Genomic DNA, 18,232 nt, shown 5'->3' with positions numbered 1-18,232 from the left:
GAACAAAACAATGCACACTGTCTCGGCCCCATTTCCAGTGACCAAGAGTCACCGGAGGTCTGGAGAACAGGAAGGGCAGGCGCTCTGAGCTGGGTTATGGGTTATGGGATAATGCTTGGCCAGAGGGAGCCGAGGGCCGTCCCCAGACTGAGCAGCCACTGTAGGTGAAAGTTGTTTGCCTCACAGACCATTTTATACCCGTTTCCAGGCTGTCTGGATACAATTCGGCATCTCATACATTTTTCAAGTATCAGCTGGCACATGGGGAGACCATGGCCTGAGTCACAACTGAAAATCTCACGAGGAGTCTTCACGTCTGCAAGAAGAGACGTGGTGGGCTTCCATGGTGGCGCAGTGGTTGAGAGCCCGCCTGCCGATGCGGGGGACGCAGGTTCGTACCCCGGTCCGGGAAGATCCCACATGCCGCGAAGCAGCTGGGCCCGTGAACCATGGCCGCTGAGCCCGCGCGTCCAGAGCCTGTGCTCCGCGGTGGGAGAGGCCACAACAGCGAGAGGCCCGCGTACCGCAAAAGAATAGACGTGGTGTGTGGGGACCAGGCAGAGTACCTACCAGTTTTTCATCTGGGGTTTCCTCCCCTTCCTCCTCCCTGACCCTGTCCTCCTCTTCAGATGGGAAAGGATTGGACTTCACTGCTCCCAGGAGCCGTGTGTGCGCGTGCGTGCGTGCGCTAGTGCACCTGTGAGTGATTTCTGTTGATTTTCCCAAGGCTCTCGAGCTGGCTTGACCTGCTGCCAGCACCACACTTTGCTAATTACCTTAATATTGGACTTATTTTTTGGATGGAGAGCAACAATAAGTGGATCTTCCTCCATAAAATATTTTTGAGCTTTAAAATGAAAAAAAAGTACAATTCTAAAATTGCCATGTGTTAGGTCAACAGCATTCAGGGTTTATGGAGGTGGCCTCCTTCCTCTTCGCTCTCTGGCTCCAGACCCAGCATCTTTTCTGGAGGCTTCCAGAAGTTCATCAATGCACTCACGCTGTCCATGGCTGGTGATTTCCCCTTCGAGCCATTCGTTGTGGCTGCCTGTGCCGAGTCGTGGAATGTTTGCCCTGGACGTAGCTTTGGGGCATTTGACCACATGAGATGACGTAGTCTCTCCAGCCCATCCCTCATTTCCTGTTTGTCTTGTTCTCCCACCTGGAGCAGAGTTTTCCTTGAGTGACCGGGAAGTGGTTCACATCACTGACTTTGCAGATGTCCCGATGTCACCACCCGCGTGTGTGATTTCTCTGTATACCAAGCCAAACTCAGCAAATTTGAAAAAAGAATGTTTGGTTCTAGACTAATCATCAAGGATGTTCCAATAAGCCCTATCATGGTTGATTCATCATGCTTTGTATTCTCTACTTTTCCCTGAAGGTAAAATTCCAGAGTTGTTGTCGGGTAACTCAGTTGATGCACAGACCAGGCTGGTCCTCCACGTGTTCAGCGTCCTGGGAGCTCTCAGAAGCCATCACTTAGGAATTTTCATGGAGCGTGATCGATTATTAATTTGTAGCCCCCCTCCCCTCCCTGGAGCCTGGGGGATGGGACTGAAAGTTCAAGCATCTCATCATGGTTGGGCCTTTCTGGAGAGCAGCCCCACCCTGCAGCCATCCGGGAGCCACCAGGATTGGCCTCCTTAGAACAAGTGATGCTCCTGTCACCCAGGAAGTGCCAAGGGATTTAGGAGCTCTGTGTCGGGATCTGGGGGATGGGCAGAGACCAATACATATTTCTTATTATATCACAGCATTTATTGTATATATGGCCAAATTGGTGAACTCTTAGTCATTTAAGAGTTTTCAATACATTCTCTTGGGTTTTCTGCTCTGTGGTTATGCAAGAGGCAAATGACCTTAAGAGGGAGCACATCCTTCTCATACACTCCTGGTTCCTGTTTTTAGAATTTGTTTTTTGTTTTGTTTTGTCTTGGTCTTTTTTGCACTATCCAGGAATTCTGAGACAGAGTGTGCAATCACCATAAGAATCCTTGTGCTGCCCTTTGTTATAATTTAGAGCTTGGTAATTCCCAGTGCCCATCAGACTATGAAGAAGTGTGGTATAAATTCGGCTTTTTGGAGGGAAGTTAACAAGACTTTTTGGAAGTCTTTCAATTTCAGATGAATGTTCCCTTGGGGCCAGCACTCTCACTTTTAGATTATCTGTTGTACAGAAGCATTTGCACACATGCTCAGATATGTTCCAGGTTCTTTTCTTCAGCATTATTTAAAAAATTCAGATCTACAGGGGTTTTAAGTTATTATTTTTAATTGTGGTAAAAACACACATAATATAAAATTTATTATCTTAATCATTTCTAAGTATACAGTTAACATTATTTTTTAATAGCAAAAAAGGAAAGAAAAAGAAAGGAAGAAAGAAGGGGAGGGGGAAGGAGGAAGGGTAGGAGAGGAAAGGAATACAATGAAATGGAATTAATCCAATTTTAATTTTTTTCTCCATAGGAGAAGAATGTAATTCATTTATATGATGGAATATGATGCAGGAAATTAAAAAAAAATGTGATTGGTCTATATGTCACCGAGACAAGCTTGCTCAGCTCGCCGCACAACAGCAAGATGAGGTGTTGAAGCAAGGAATAAGACCTTATTCGGAAAGCTGGCAGACTGAGAAGACAGCAGATGAGTGTCTCCGTCTTATGCGGTCTGGATGCCAGTTCCTTTTATAGCACAGAGAGGGGGAGGAGATGAGGAAGTAAAGTAAAAAGGCCATACGTTTTGCAAATATCTCCTGGAATGGCCAGCCTCGGGGAGGGGATGTGTTAATTTCTTCTTTCTTGCAGCCATTCACAAGTGGACAGGGGCCGGATGTTTCGCTGAACAAAGGCACTTTGGTTTAACATTCAGGCAGAGGGGCAGGATTCCCAGAGGCAGGGGAAGAGTAGCTCCCCGCTCGCCACAGGTGCCGTCCGCAGTTTCACTGTACTGGGCGTACGTACTTAAACTGCATGGCTTAATCTTTGAGACAAGCCTATGCTAACAGGCAGGATCGACCAAGTAGAGAGAAAAAGATAAATGTTTCAATTCTGCTTATGAAGGTATAATTTACCAAATTCCTCTAAGTTATAATTAGTTTAAGGGGAAGGTTCTCCTTACACCTGGAAAACAGATTGAAACCAGTCATTTTTCAGATAGAAACTATAAAAATTATAACCATATTCACCAGTTTACTCAGTCCTATGTAACTAATCCTTTTTTAAAAACAGCTTTAAGAAGCCATCAGTTTTCCCATTAGAATTCTTCAATTTCTTACCCAGTTCAGCATTATTGTCTGAAAGCCAGAAACTTATATTTACCCAAAGGTCCCTTCTATAAAACGTCTCGAAGAGGAAACATTTTTGCAAAGGCGTCAGAGTGAAACCATAACTGTCTATAATGACGAAAGACTTAAGAAGCACGTTTAAATCTGGTTACAATGCAACTGACAAAGTAACTTGGTTACTGCTGTGACATGCAACACTTTTCAGACAATAGCTAGAATTATGACTGATAACATTTTACCAGGACATACCAGATTGTAGGAAGTCCATATAATCCCTAGACTACCTCTCCATTTGCCATACAATATAACCTGAGAAGATTTATGACTTATTTGACAACACTTCCCATGTAATTCAACATACCAAGTGAACCTAATTAGTTCATATCTCTCTTTGGGGTGTTTCAGGGGTCCTTTGAACCACTTTGTTTTAATATTCAGGCAGAGGAGCAGGGTTCCCCGAGGCAGGCCATTACGTATAGACAGTATCCTTTTGGTGAACAAAAGCAACGGGAAGCAAAGGTTAAAGTAAAAGAAACAGATCCAACATGTAGTCAGAGTCGGCTCCTCCCTGTATGTGTATGCAGTTCCTGAAAAAGATCATGAAAACAAATTAAGTGAAAAATGTATTTTGCGGGCTTCCCTGGTGGCGCAGTGGTTGAGAGTCCGCCTGCCGATGCAGGGGACACAGGTTCGTGCCCCGGTCCGGGAAGATCCCACATGCCGCAGAGTGGCTAGGCCCGTGAGCCATGACCACTGAGCCTGCACATCCGGAGCCTGTGCTCCACAACGGGAGAGGCCACAACAGTGAGAGACCCACATACGGCAAAAAAAAAAAAAAAAAATGTATTTTGCAGTACAATGTGTATAGTATGATGTCATTTTTGTGAACAAAACCCTGTATGTGTACATGTGAATTTATATATGTGAATCCATAAGAAAAAGTTTAAGGGGCCACATCTTTTCTGCACAGTGGTTATCTCTGGGATAGATTGGAGTAGGGGGTATAGGAGGAAAACTTACATTGTTTTACTCTCTATATGTCCATTTATTTAAATTTTTAACTAAGAAAATATAATTCTGGGGACTTCCCTGGTGGCGCAGTGGTTGTGAATCTGCCTGCCAATGCAGGGGACGAGCCCTGGTCTGGGAAGATCCCACATGCTGCAGAGCAACTAAGCCCGTATGCCACAATTACTGAGCCTGCGCTATAGAGCCCACGAGCCACAACTACTGAGCCCACGTGCCACAACTAGTGAAGCCCTTGCACCTAGAGCCTACGCTCCACAACAAGAGAAGCTACCTCAATGAGAAGCCCACGCACCGCAACGAAGAGTAGCTCCCACTCACCACAACTAGAGAGCCCGTGCGCAGCAACGAAGACCCAACGCAGCCAAAATAAATAAATTTTAAAAATTAAATTAAAATTTAAAAAACGAAAATATAATTCTTTAATCTGCACATAATTTAAACAAGATCTCCAGAATACGACCATTTGTGTAATACTGAGTGACAAGGTACTGAAATTGAAATAAAAGCTACATAAATGGTTTTAAAAATATCCTTTTATCCTTGGTTTTTATAAGAGTTTTTAACAAGAATGCCAGTCAAACATTGACCTTTCTCTTTTCATGAGTAAGGTTTATTTCCATTATTTCCTTATTTTTCAGAGCCGTTTCTCATTCCCTGGTCTGTGAACTGACTTCATATCCTTCACCCATATATTCCCTAGGGCTACGTGCATGAGTAGGGGCATTTTATATGTGAACGAAATTCACCTTTTGTCTAGGAAATGAGTTTTCAGTATGTCCCTAGTTTGTCTTTTATTTTACATGGTGTTTTCACCATGTTAAAAATTTTTAAAGTTCATACGTGGTTGAATGTATCAGTCTCATAGTTTCCAGGTTTTGTGAATGCTTAGAAAGTCTCCTTTCCTCCAATATTTTAATGATTTGTTTTCAAGTTAAAACTTTGATCCATCTGGGAATTAATGTGGATAAAGTGTGAGGTCGGTACCCACCTTTCCCTGCAGACTGCAGCCTGGCCACAAGAGGCGTCCATAGAGCACCTGTGTACACGGTCTCTTTGCACTGCCCGCTCGAGCTGCACAAATGGTCGCCACCGCCCTCCTTGTTCCTAGATTCAAGAGGCTCCTGATTCCTGGGCAACATTCGCTACTGTTGGTGACTTCCTCCTCCCAGGGCTCCCGATCGTCCTTGCACCTTCCTACCACATCCTGCTTGGTCTCACGTCAGGCGCCATCCTCTGTCCAGCCTTCCAGTGCTCCTGCTGCTCACAGGGCTGGCCTGGCCCTCTCCCAGCCGCCCCATCCCGAGCTGACGTGCTTCACGTCTCTGGTCTACCTGCCCGCCCAGAGCTGACGCGTTGAGCTCAGGTCTCTCTCCTGAGCTCCCACATCTCCAGGTGCCCACTTCCTCCTCCATTTGGACACCCTGACAAGCGCTTCTGTGTCAGTTCATGCAAAGGGGACATCATCGCCTAGGTTCCCAACCCTCTTGTTTTCAGCTCTGGGACCGTAAGATCCACGAGAGCAGCAGTGGGGTTCACGCCATCAAGTCTGCATCCCGGGCACTGGTGCCTGGTGCTCCTCGTCAGATACCAACTGGAGTGACCTGAAGGCTACCAGGCCAGAGGCAGGGCACCTTCTCCCCTCTGTCACCCCGGCTGCAGATTTTGAGGCTGCAGACAGGCTGCCGTCCTTGCTCGGCGGGCAGACTCCTGCAGCGGCCTCCCCTCTCGTCCTCCTTTTCTTCAACCCATTCTCCCGATTGGCAGGGAGGTCTTGCCCACAGTAAATCTGGGTAATTCCAGCTGCTACAGCCTAAGCCCGCAGTCTCTATAGCTAAACACAGTAGAAACTATTCCTCGCCCACTGTAAAGTCATGGAAGTTATTCAGGTGGTGGTTTGGAGACCAAGATTCTGGCACGGTCAGCACCCACCTTCCAAGGACGCTGCAGAATAAGGAGCATGCAGGGCGGTGCGTGGAAACGGCATCATATCCACTGCTCCTGCCAGTGAGACTCAACCTCACGTCCACACCTGACTGCAGGGGGGAGCCTAGAACATGTGGTCCTGCTGTGCGCCCAGGTAGAACACCTGAGACTTGAGATGAGCTTGGGTGGTTTCCCTTTGCCTTTAGGATAAAGATTAACAAGGTGTGTCATGAACTGAGTTGTCCTCCCCCCAAAGTTATATGTCAAAGTCCTCACCCCCAGGAGCTCAGATGAGACTGTATTGGGACATAGGGTCTCTAAGGAGGTAATTAAGTTTAAATGAGGTCATGAGGTGGGGCCCTAATCCGATAGGACTGGTGCCCTTATAAGAAGAGGAAGAGATACCGTGGCACACATGCACAGAGGAAAGGCCACATGAGGACACAGTGAGAAGGCGGCTGTCTGCAAGCCAAGGAGAGAGGCCTCAGGAGGAACCAACCCTGCTGAGACCTGGATCTCAGACTTCCAGACCTGAACTGTGAGAAGTAAATTTCTGTTGTTTACGCCCCAGCCTGTGGTCCTTGGTTATGGCAGCCCCACAAAGCAATACAAGGCGCTTCCTAATTTAGCCACTCTCCTCCCCATCCTTCGCCATTCCTCTGAGGACAGCTCTTGACTCCATCCCAACTGAACTAGTCATAGTTTCCCGACTATCCCATGCTCTGTCTTTCCTCTGGGGCTCTGCACTTTCCACTTTCTACCCTTTCCCTTTCCACCCCCCCTCCCTCCACCAGGCTCCCCAGCTCCGCCCCTGGCATCACTGGCTGAGCCTCACTAAGCCCTGAGGGTTAAATGCTCCCCCTGTGTGTTTAATTCTTTGAAGCTGAAGCATTTGCTACACTGGATTCCAATGAACTATTGTATCTCCAGAGCCCACCACCAGCACCAGCTGTATAATTTATGAGGCCTGGTGCAAAATGCAATTGAGAGGTCCCTGGTTTGAATTTCAGGACAGGACAGCCGAACCCGGATCAAGGGTGGGTCCTTCTGAGTGCGGGGTCTTTTGCAAATACACAAGGTCATCTGCTTGCGAAGCTGGCCCTGCCTGGAGAACTCTCATCTCACAAGCCAAGTACACGCTCTAGGTTTTGTAACACTTGAGCATTCCAACTTTCTAATTTTTGGCTAAAAAGGGAAAGAGAAACCACATTTTTTTCCTGATTCGTGTCACAACAGGATGTTAGAGTGGAAATCTTTCTGTTTCAGTATTGCTTGAAACACCAACATACAAGTTGTTAAAGGCAAAAACAAAGAGTCATATAAATATTCACCTATATTTTTCTTCAGAGTTTTTATAATTTTATTTTTTGTTATTAATCCATTTTGGAATTTATTTCAAACTAACATATGAGAAACCAAATTTTTAAGGTAATAGGTTTTTTGTGTTTATTAAAAATAGTAAGAGGTTTTCTGTGTTTATTAAAAATAGTGAAGATATTAGTTACTTCAGTTTTCTTGAACAAAGACATGGTAGGATTTCCCCCAAATACGCTGTGTATGTAGCTCTGTCTTGAGGAACAAGTCGACTTGCGCGACCGGAGCAGGGAGCCCACAAAGTGCTCCAAACGTCCTTTTATTCATTAACCACAAATGATTCACACAAATATGTGAACATAACACTTTTATGGTAGCTTATGCCCAAGGCACCTCTGTACATATTCAGATCGGATGTTCTAATCGTCGATTTATTCATGGTTGATTACTCATGAAGAGAGCAAGTTTCAGTCCACCAAATATTAATCCTGCTGCTTGGTCTCTTCCTACTTTTGTCACGTGATCTTTCCCCAAATGTAGGACTCTCCCAGACAGAGTCAACCCATCTCTCTGCTAAGACAGGAAGAGACCCAGTGGAGCTGAGTAAAAAGCTTTCCTTGGTGAACCATCACTGTTCTTGGAAGCTAAAGGGCAGCACAACAAACTGTGTTTTTCTTTCTTTGAAAGGTACTGTCTGTTGATAGAGGTGAAGGTTTCCAGTCATTTCTTACTGACGTTAGGAAACCGGGAACTGAGAACTTGCTTAGAATGGCTCACAGGTTTTTGGAGAGAAGACGTATGACTGATTTCCTCTCAGTAAGTCTTGCCTGAAGAGATCACGACTAATAAGAAAAAACAGCTGTGAACTTAGCAACGCTATGAGTAGGCAGGAGTAAAGACACTTGAGAACCTCCAGGTTGGTTCTCCAACCAATTCTCCAACACCAAGTGTCCAAATCTTCAACTCAACTTTGTACTAACTACCCAGCGTTAGCTCAGCTCTCACAAGTTAAAGGGCTCAGCTCCACGAGACTGCCCCCGGAGGGGTGACTCCAGCTGCTAAAGGGGTGCCCAGGATGCCTGTATTTCTACCCCGCTTCCTACAAACTCAGCGTTCCCACAGCCCACCCTACATTTGATAATTGGCGAGAATGACAAACGCAGGAAGGCACCCTACGTACAATCACTGGTTTGTTACAAAGAATATAACTGCATAGCCAAGGTATGGGGGAGGGGCACACAGCTTCCTAACCTCTCGGGGCACCACCCTCCCAGAACCTCCATGTGTTCACCAACCTGGAGTCCCCCGGACCCCACCGTTGAGGGTTTTATGTGAACATAATGGATTCATCATCGGCCATGTGATGGAACTCGGTCTCCAGCCCCTTTTCCTTCCGCAGAGGTCTGTGGGTGGACCTGAAACTTCCAACCCTCCAATCACCCTGGTTTTAGGAGCTCTGTGCCAGGGACTGGGAACAAAGACCAAATGCATGATTTTTTATTATATCACAAACCTCAGCGAAAATAACCTCTTCGGGAGCCTGGAAAAGGGTGGGGTGACTAGTGAGGAGTCCAGCACTAAGCGAGCTCCACGCTGGATGTCAAAGGCAAAGCACATGACAGAATCCCACCTTTAAGGACCGTGAATCCAGCCACAAAACAAAAGTGACCACAGGGCCACGGTGGCTGTCCCTATGTCCCCTGGTGTAGCGGCCGGTCATGCCACGGTCTCCATCCTCTTTACGGCGTGGTCCTGTATGGACGACAGTCTGCGACAGTCAGTCGGAAATGCACTATCTCGTCAGCATGATTTTTAGGATTTTCATTTCTCAGAAAAGTTATCAACCCTTTAAGGATCAGAAAGATTGTTTTAAGACTGGTCTTTCCCCTAGAGGCCTTTAAGGGGTCTTGCCAGGGGGCTTCCCTGGTGGCGCATTGGTTAAGAATACACCTGCCAATGCAGGCGACACGGGTTCGAGCCCTGTTCTGGGAAGATCCCACATGCCGCGGAGCGACTAAGCCCGTGCGCCACAATTACTGAGCCCGCAAGCCACAACTACTGAAGCCCACACGGCTAGAGCCCATGCTCCGCAACAAGAGAAGCCACCGCAATGAGAAGCCCGCGCACCGCAAGGAAGAGTAGCCCCGGCTCCCCGCAACTAGAGAAAGCCTGTGCACAGCAACGAAGACCCAACGCAGCCATAAATAAATAAATAAAAGGGTTTTGCCAGATATTTGATCCAGACGGGCCGGAGGCGTCCACATAACACATACATGCCTGGGAGGCAGAAAGGGCTGCAGGGAGAGATTTAATTCTTCTGTTGTTCTTACGATTTCCGTGGACACTTCTGCCACGCACAAATTGGTGAGATCGTTACATAAGGGAAAGCGCTCTATTTTTAATTATTCTGGGAGACAAAAAAGAAAAAAAAAGCGTTACAGCAATAATCATCAGCAAATGCATTTCCGTTCGGTTCTCTCTGCACTGATCTGCGGAGCAGTGACACGCCCCATTGTGCAGTAACATGCGCCTAGAAGCCAAACACTGCCTCGTGCTTGAGGCAGTTTCCTCTTTCTTTTTCTTTTTAAATTGAGTTACAGCTGATGTACAACGTTGTGTTAGTTTCTGGTGTTCAGTCATATAATAGGTTACTACAGGACATTGAATGTGGTTCCCTGTGTACAGTAGTACCTTGTTGTTTATCTATTTTTTATACAGTAGTGTATATTTGCTAAACCCTCCCTTTTTTTTTTTTTTTTTTCGTACGCGGGCCTCTCACTGATGTGACCTCTCCCGTTGCGGAGCACAGGCTCCGGACGCGCAGGCTCAGCGGCCATGGCTCACGGGCCCAGCCGCTCCCCGGCATGTGGGATCTTCCCGGACCGGGGCACGAACCCGCGTCCCCTGCATCGGCAGGCGGACTCTCAACCACTGCGCCACCAGGGAAGCCCAATCCCTCCTTTTTTTAAAGCTTAATTTAACGAACACTTTGAATGTTGACTTTGGCCCAGATGCTGGGGATGTAAAAATGAAAATAAATAAATAAATGAAAAAAATTTGCCCCAGTATGATCTCACATTGCGAGTGGCAATGACTCCTGCTTCTAGCACTCCTTCCGTAGGGGCTGTGAGGAGCTTCCTTACTCTGTGTCCTGTGGGGATCAAGGTAGGACCCTCCTCCCACGGGTCCTGTAGAGAAGATTAACTACGTCTATGCATCTCTGGCCCCGAGGGCAATGCCTGGGACAGGATAGGGCCCGGTGAGTCTAAGCGCAGACACCCTGCCTTCCACGAGGGCCCTCACCGGCACCCCAGTCCCCCACGAGTGCCGTCCCTCCCAATCCCGCTGTATTCCCCTACACCTGCCGTGGCACAGTTCTCATCATTCTGTCCCGAAAGCTTTCTTCCTAAAGCCAGGTGCAGGGACTCTCTCACCGTCCGCAACCTGCCCGTTTATTTTATAGACATTTCTCTATTTCATGAACTATTTAATGTGGTTCTTTGTTCATCCCTAACTTCTTTTTAAAAGGATTACAATTTGCCTCTTGCAGAGACAACGGCCCAAACTCCAACTTGTTAATACTTTCAAACACCCCGTGAAAATGCAGGGATCAGGGTTTCATGGCAGCAGCAAACTTATGTTAATTTGGCTTCCAGGCATAGCGACCATAACACAGTTTGAGAAGGTGGCCCTCAGCTCATGGTGTGTTCCTCTGTGTATTATCCCAGCATGCGTGGTTTAATATTACTTAGACCTATTCTCTTTCTTTTTTTAAAAAAAGACAAAATGTAGAGGTATTGCCTGCCAAGTCAGTTGATTTATTGACAAAACGGGTCCTCAGTAATGCTATATACTTCAAAGGAAAGCAGTTCAAGCAGTTTGATAAAAAGTATATTGGGGAAAAGCTTTTTAAGTTAGCAAGACAAGGCTATGCCTACCTGTGCAGGAACTGTCTTGAGACATTGGGATCCTGTTACGGGCTGAATGGTGTCCCTTCCAATCCTGTGGGGATCAAGGTAGGTGCGCTGGTTTCTGATTGCGGTGGCTTCCCTTGTTGCGGAGCACGTGCTGTAGGCGCGTGGGCTCAGAAGTTGTGGCCCATGGGGTTAGTTGCTCTGCGGCATGTGGGATCTCCCCAGACCAGGGCTCGAACCTGTGTCTCCTGCATTGCCAGGCGGATTGTTAACCACTGCACCACCAGGGAAGCACCCTCATTTCTCTTTTAACTATAGTAAATACAGCACTTGGTATACAAAAATTACTTTTTAAGTTTAAAATGTTTCCATGCTCATGGACTATTATAAATTTTGTTTATGTTTAGAGACTGAATCTCTAAAATAAAAGAGCTTGTTATCTAGAGTGCACTCCAACATGGAGATAATGTGCTCATAATAATCCCATTGAACATACTTACAAAACACCACTGTGAGACCTCAACCCCACCAAGCTTCAAGTTGATCAAAAGTATAATAATTCACTTATTTAATTTCTTAAACTGAATCGGAAAACAAGCGAATTCAAAATTACTTTTGAAGAGAGGAAAAAAAAATCAAGATTTTTGTGAATGTTCTGGGTGTCCAATAATCAGCAATTTGAAGGTGGGGACAAGTCTGAGAGGAGCTCACATCCACTTTCAGGCTGTGTGAGCAGGATGAATAATTGGATCATGAGGAAACCCCTTAGAGACCAACACTCCGCTTATGCTTGTAGGGCGAGCCAGCCAGGAGGACTTGGAGGGAAGCAGTGTTGGTGGCATCCACACATTCCCCTGAGGGGAGGGGGTGAAGAGGTGGTGCCTCTAGGACTTCAGGTTGGAAGAAAGGGGTGCCCGCTGTGTGTTCACGGGGTGACGCTCTCCTTGTGGCCCTAGACTGGTCCGCTGACGAGGGACGGGGTGGGTGTGCTCACTCTCACGTGTGTCCTATTTAGAATCAGATTCACCTTGAACGACTCTGTCCTTATAGCTCCTTCTTTCGTTAATTCACCTTGTTTTGAGCATCTGATTTTTGCTTTTTCCAGTTCCTTTTCTAGAAGTCTATTTTGCTCTGGGGAGCACAGCCAGGCGTGCTCAGCTTTTCACATGGTGACCTGGTGTTTCAGACGACCCGGACTCAAGGCTGGCAGTTCTTCAAGACGAGTCTAGGTCTTCATACTCTTATAAGAATGCTAAATTCATTAGTCTGTAGCATCACTGAATGCAACAAGTGCGTGGCAAGCTTGTCTCCCCTGTAACCTGTTTTATCCGACTAGAAACTTCTGAACAAAATCAAGAGGACTGTAAAATTCCAGCTACTACTGCACAGCACTCCCAACCCTGGGGGACACTCAGGGGACAGGGTCTGTCCTCACGTCTTCAGGCCACCCTGCCAGGGCTGGCCAAGCCCCTTAAGGACCAGCCTTCGCCCCGATTCCTGCACGCTGTTGTCATGGCTGCATCTGCCACACAGCATTCCGGCCGGGGACCAGCCTCCTGTATGTCACAGGAGGTCGTGGAGAGGACGTGACCACTGGTTGACCATCGAGCTGGACCCAGGCAATGGGAGGCTCCTCGCTCCCTCCCGTCTTTGGGATGTACATCTGCCCACAGTTCCTGCACTAGGAGCCTCTTCAACGACTTCTCAACTTGACTTTGCAACTATAATTACAACAACTTACCAGGCATTTTGAGCTATGTTAATCTGGCAGATGACTTGACATTACTTCTTTTGCTTCATTGTGAAATACAATGCACAGGTCATAAGGTTAATTGAACAGTTAATTATAAAGCATGCACCGTGTGACCCAGGTCAAGACAGCAAGTCTGCCGTACACAGGAAGCTGCCTCTGCTCCATGTGACTCCCCCTGGTCACAGCCCCTTCCTCTTGTCTCCCCACAAGTAACAACTCTTCTAACTTTGCAAAAATTTCCTTGCTTTTCTCTGTGGTTTTACCCTTCTGCTCTATTCCTAAGCAGTACAGTTTGCTTCAGCCTGATTTTGAGATTTCCATAAATGAACTAAAGTTGAAACGTCGTCTTCTGAATCCGGCTTCTCTTGCTCAACTTATGATTTGTAGCTTCATCCATGCTGTGAATGCAGCAACAATGTGTCCATGTTCGTTACTATATAGTATTCCATTGGATGGATATATCACGATTTATGTCCCCATTCTGCTGTCGCTGATTTTTGGGGCTCACCGAGAAAGGTACCTCCAGCATTCCTATAGATGTCAGGATGTGAAATGGGAATACGCTTCTCTAGGAGAAGGTTGCTGGGTCAACATTCTTAAACAACTGAACGTGAATAATGATCACCAAACTATTTTGCAAAGTACTTTTCCCAGTTTGTAATCCCCCCAGGGGTGGGAGAAGCCCAGTGGGTCTACGTTCTTGGCAACACTTTGAATTGCAGAATTTTCAAAGTTTTTGGCAATGTGAGTGGAAGAGATCTCATTATGTTTTAAGCTTGTAAGTTTGTATTTAACACCTTTTTTGCATGTATAAGCCATTTCGATTTCCTCTTTTACAGTGTTTGTTCAAATTGTTTCCTTGGGTTTTTTTAATGTGTTTTTAATGTGCTTTGTAAAAGTTATACACAAACACGATAACCGTCTGTCCATTGTATGCCTTTCAATTCTCTTTCGGTTGTGTGGCTTGTCTTTTTAACTGTCTTAATGTTGTCTTGGGAATAAAGAGAAATGATTATTTTTAAAGTAGTAGATTTATTAGTCACTCCCTTTATAGTAAATGCTTTCTTTTTCTTCTTTAAAAAGTTCTTCCCTACCCCAAACTCATGGAAAATTCTCCTACATTTTCTTCTAAAATTTATTTCATTTTATTTTTCATATTGCTTTCATAGATCTTAAATACCCTTGGCCTTGATTTTTTGGTATAGTGTGAGGTAAGGAATAGTTTCCTTCCTTTCTTTCTTTCCCTCTTTCTTCCTTCCTTCCTTCCTTTCTTTTTCTTTCTTTCTTTCTTTCTGTCTTTCTTTCTTTCTTTCTTTCTTTCTCTCTTTCTTTCTTTCCTCCCTCCATCCCTCCTTCCCTCCCTCCCTCCCTCCTTCCTTCTCTCTCTCTCCTCATCTTTCTTTCTTTAATTTTTTTCATATATTCAATTGCTGCTACCTTTTTAAAGTATTCTATCATCTCCCCACTGATGCCTTGTCACCTGTCATACGTCAAATGTCAGTACCTGCAAAGATCTGTTTCAGCCTGCCTAGCTTCACACACACGCAAGTGCATACACACACACAAACGCACACCCTTTCTTTGGAATATTTATTGGGATTGGGATTGATTCAAAAAATCAGTCAGAGAAAAAGGACTATCATTACAATATTGAGTTCCACTCAATGAACGTGATATATTCATTCCGTTAGATTTTTAAACATTTCTTTTAATAATGTTAAATTTTTTTTGTATAGAGGTTTTGCATATATTTTATTAGCTATATTTCCAGGTACTTGATTTTTTTGATGCTATTTTAAGTGGTACTTTTCTTTTAATTTCATTTTCTGTTTGTTGCTAGAAATACTGGTATTTAGTCATTATCTTGCTAAACATGAGTAGTGAATCTAAGTACAGAGTTGGATAAAGTGATTAGTGCACTCATGCCAATGGTCATATAGAGAACACTGCCCGTAATGGATTTAGGATGTATCTGAACACAAGGGGTATTTACACAAATTGACCATATACTGGGTCATTAAGCAAGTGTCAAAACACTTCTCACCATTTAAGTAATATAGAGATCATGTTCCCTAACCACAATACAATTACCCTTGAGGTCAGTAACAGAAGGACGATTAGTTCTCAAACATCTGTTGGTGCCGGTCTGGCGTTTTCTCCTTGCCATGGATTCTACGAACCTACCTGTGGATCTTTGAAAAATTTATTCGGCACCACCTTTGCCATTGGGCGCCTTGAACCAAGGACTGACGTGTCCCCACATGAGAGAGTAGACAGGACGCTTCTTACCTGGACTGGGGGGTTTGAGTGTGGCTGGGTGTAGGAGAACAGGAAGGGCAGGGGTTCACTAGGTCCTCTGAGTCCCTCGGGCACACCCAGCACAGTTAGGGGAGTGGAGATGCTGGGTGGCAGAGGGCCCCGACCAGCTTCAAGCTGACTAATCCTGGTCGGAGGGTAGGGGTGGGAGGGGAAAGACAGGAAATGATTACCGATGCTCAGTGTGTTTTCTTGCTACTTTGTACTGATTTCTGTTAAAGTATAACATACATGCAGCAAAGCACACAAGTTATGTGTACAAGTCAGTGCATTATCCCCAAATCCATACCCCTGCGTGACCACCCGTCAAGACATGGCAGGTAGGCAGCCTCCCAGAAGCCCTCCTCTGCCCAAGCCACTCCCACTCACAGCCCTTGTGTTAAGAATGAACTGGGGATTTGCTCTAATCCGGCCTCCCAAGGCAGCTGAGGTGGACGTGAGTGTCATGAAGGAGGTTTATAGGCACAGATCTCCAGCGACAGGAGGCACACGATGACACGCCACATTGCGTGGGACCTGGGAGGCACCCAGGTGGGCCAGCAAGCGGAGGAGGAGAGGGCAGAGGTGGTGGGGCCTTTACCGGGGCCTTTATTTGGGCTCTTGCAGGAAGGAACAGGCAGGACACGGTAGGTGCACTAGGTGAGCTTCGGGCTGGACTGCATAGTTTGGGTCATTTTGGTGGGCTCGGGCTGCGCGGGTGGGCTCTAGCTGCCTGGTGCTGGGGTGGGTTAGGGCCGGTGGGACTTTGATGAAGGGGAGAATTGAGAGTGAGGGCACTGAGCTGCTTGGTTTGTGTGTCAAGGTGCGCTTGCAGCGGAGTCGTTCCCCATCTCTGGGAACCCACCGGCCCTGGGCCCGTAGTCTCTCCAGGATCAAGGTCCCAGATGCCAAGCATCAAGGACAATGTAGTCAGCGCAATCCGCCTTCCTCCCAAGGGTGCCCTTCTCTCCTGACCTCTAACCCCACGGGCTGGTTCTGCGCTTCTGAACTCTGTGTAACTGACACCGCTGCGTGCGCGTTTTCCTTTCACGGTGCGCTTGGAGATGCAGCCAAGTTGCTGTGCGTTGCCGCGGTTTGTTCATTTCTGCTGTTGTACGCTGTTCTGCTGTATGACTTGTCCATTCTTCTGCTTGGACCTGACTCAAATCCCCTGTGATGAACATGCTCGCGCATGTCTCTGGGTGCCCGCCCTCACGTGCATTCATTCGGTTGGGTTTGTCCCAGGGGACGAAATCGCTGATCTAGCCAGGGTACCACACCTTCGAGCTGAGCAGATACGCCCAACATTGCCCACACAGGCCGTGCCATCCTGCATGTCCGAGAATCTCTGTGTGACCTCGGTCAGGGGCCGTTTACACTCTGAAGCCGCAAGAGCGCACAGAGTGGTTACTCTGCCTCGACCTTGCACAGCACGCGGATTGATGGATGATTGGTGTATAAAGTCCCTTCTGTCCGAACCTTACACAGTACATGTATTGACTTAGGAAGCGGTTTCATTTCATATTTGACTCAGGTTACTAACTCCAGGTGAGTACAAATACAAAACGTCAGGAGAAAGAAAGAAAATTCAGAACCCGTGTTTCCTTGGTTTACGTGTCTGGGATTTTAATTTTACAGCGCAGCCTCTTTCTCTCGGCTTCCTCACACAGTCCTCTTGCTAGAAGCTGATGAGGGGTCTCTAGCTCTCTGAGACATGGTGGAGACGTTAGCGGTTTTATCAAACCACTCAACTTAACTATGACTGGCTTTCAATAAATGTTGGTTTCTTTATTCCAATCAGCTGTGAAGCACAATACAATCTCAGTTATTAAGATATAGTTTAAAAAAACTATAGAGAGTATTTTTATCTCTCATTACTGGGTCTTCTCTGGCCCTTATAAACAAATTCTCAGAGTCAAAAAGATCTACAAACCCATTTACATTGTATTATCCATACTAATTGAAAAATAGGATTTTTCCTTTGTCCCCTTTTCATGTTGAGATTTGCAAAAAAGCACGGGAGAAGTTTCAAGAATGCAGAATTATTACATACCCTCAAGTACTATCAATTTTGATGACATTCCATATGCAGGCATTTAAAGGGGGGAAGAAAAGACCTCACAGAAACAGCTACTGCTTTTCTTCTTCATCGATAGTCATTCTACTTTAACATTACGTATAGGGGAAAAAGTGGTCAGTTTACATTTTAGTATAATGGGTGAGAGATACTTTATTCGCACGGATGGGCGATCTCATGGTGTGCCTCGGTATGTGCGTTGACCCAGCCTGCTGGGCTCAGCACTTGCCAGGGGAGTCTTGGGGCTGGACTCATGGCTTCCTGAGGGACACAGACATCAAGGATGCTGTTTGGAACTGATTCTATCTCACCCTAGAGGCCCCTCCCCCCACACACACCCCCAGCCCCCAGTAAGCCGGAGTTTGGAGTGTTTGGATAAGATTCCAAAGAGGCTGGTTTGCCCTCTAAGAGCCGGCACCTTGTCATCTCAGTCATTCACACCTTAGTAGGAAATAGCCCATCAGGTCCTTTCCGGAGAGCTGAGTTTGCCTGGAACTCAGAGAGGTGCTGGGGCCCCAGGAGCGCGCTGCCTGGAGCCGCGCTGGCCCGCCCTGTGCCCCGCCCAGCCGCAGCCCCAAATCCTAGGCGGTGCATCGGTGCATCATCCTGGGGCGGGGCCGCCCCGCCCACCCGCGCCG

General features: G+C 46.6%; 1 long non-coding RNA gene across 1 annotated transcript; it reads left to right on the top strand.

Moving 5' to 3' along the window:
• Positions 1-765: 765 nt before the first annotated feature.
• On the top strand, positions 766-4,210 carry LOC309827776. The gene is made up of 2 exons (XR_014297245.1): positions 766-1,384; positions 2,473-4,210. It is a non-coding gene; the product is annotated as an uncharacterized lncRNA (long non-coding RNA).
• Positions 4,211-18,232: the final 14,022 nt, after the last annotated feature.

Source organism: Grampus griseus (genome assembly GCF_964374135.1).
Source record: "Grampus griseus genome assembly, chromosome: 10".
Classification (NCBI taxonomy): Eukaryota; Metazoa; Chordata; class Mammalia; order Artiodactyla; family Delphinidae; genus Grampus; species Grampus griseus.
The sequence above is the reverse complement of the archived record's forward strand: the minus strand, read 5'-3'. Positions and strand labels throughout refer to the sequence as shown.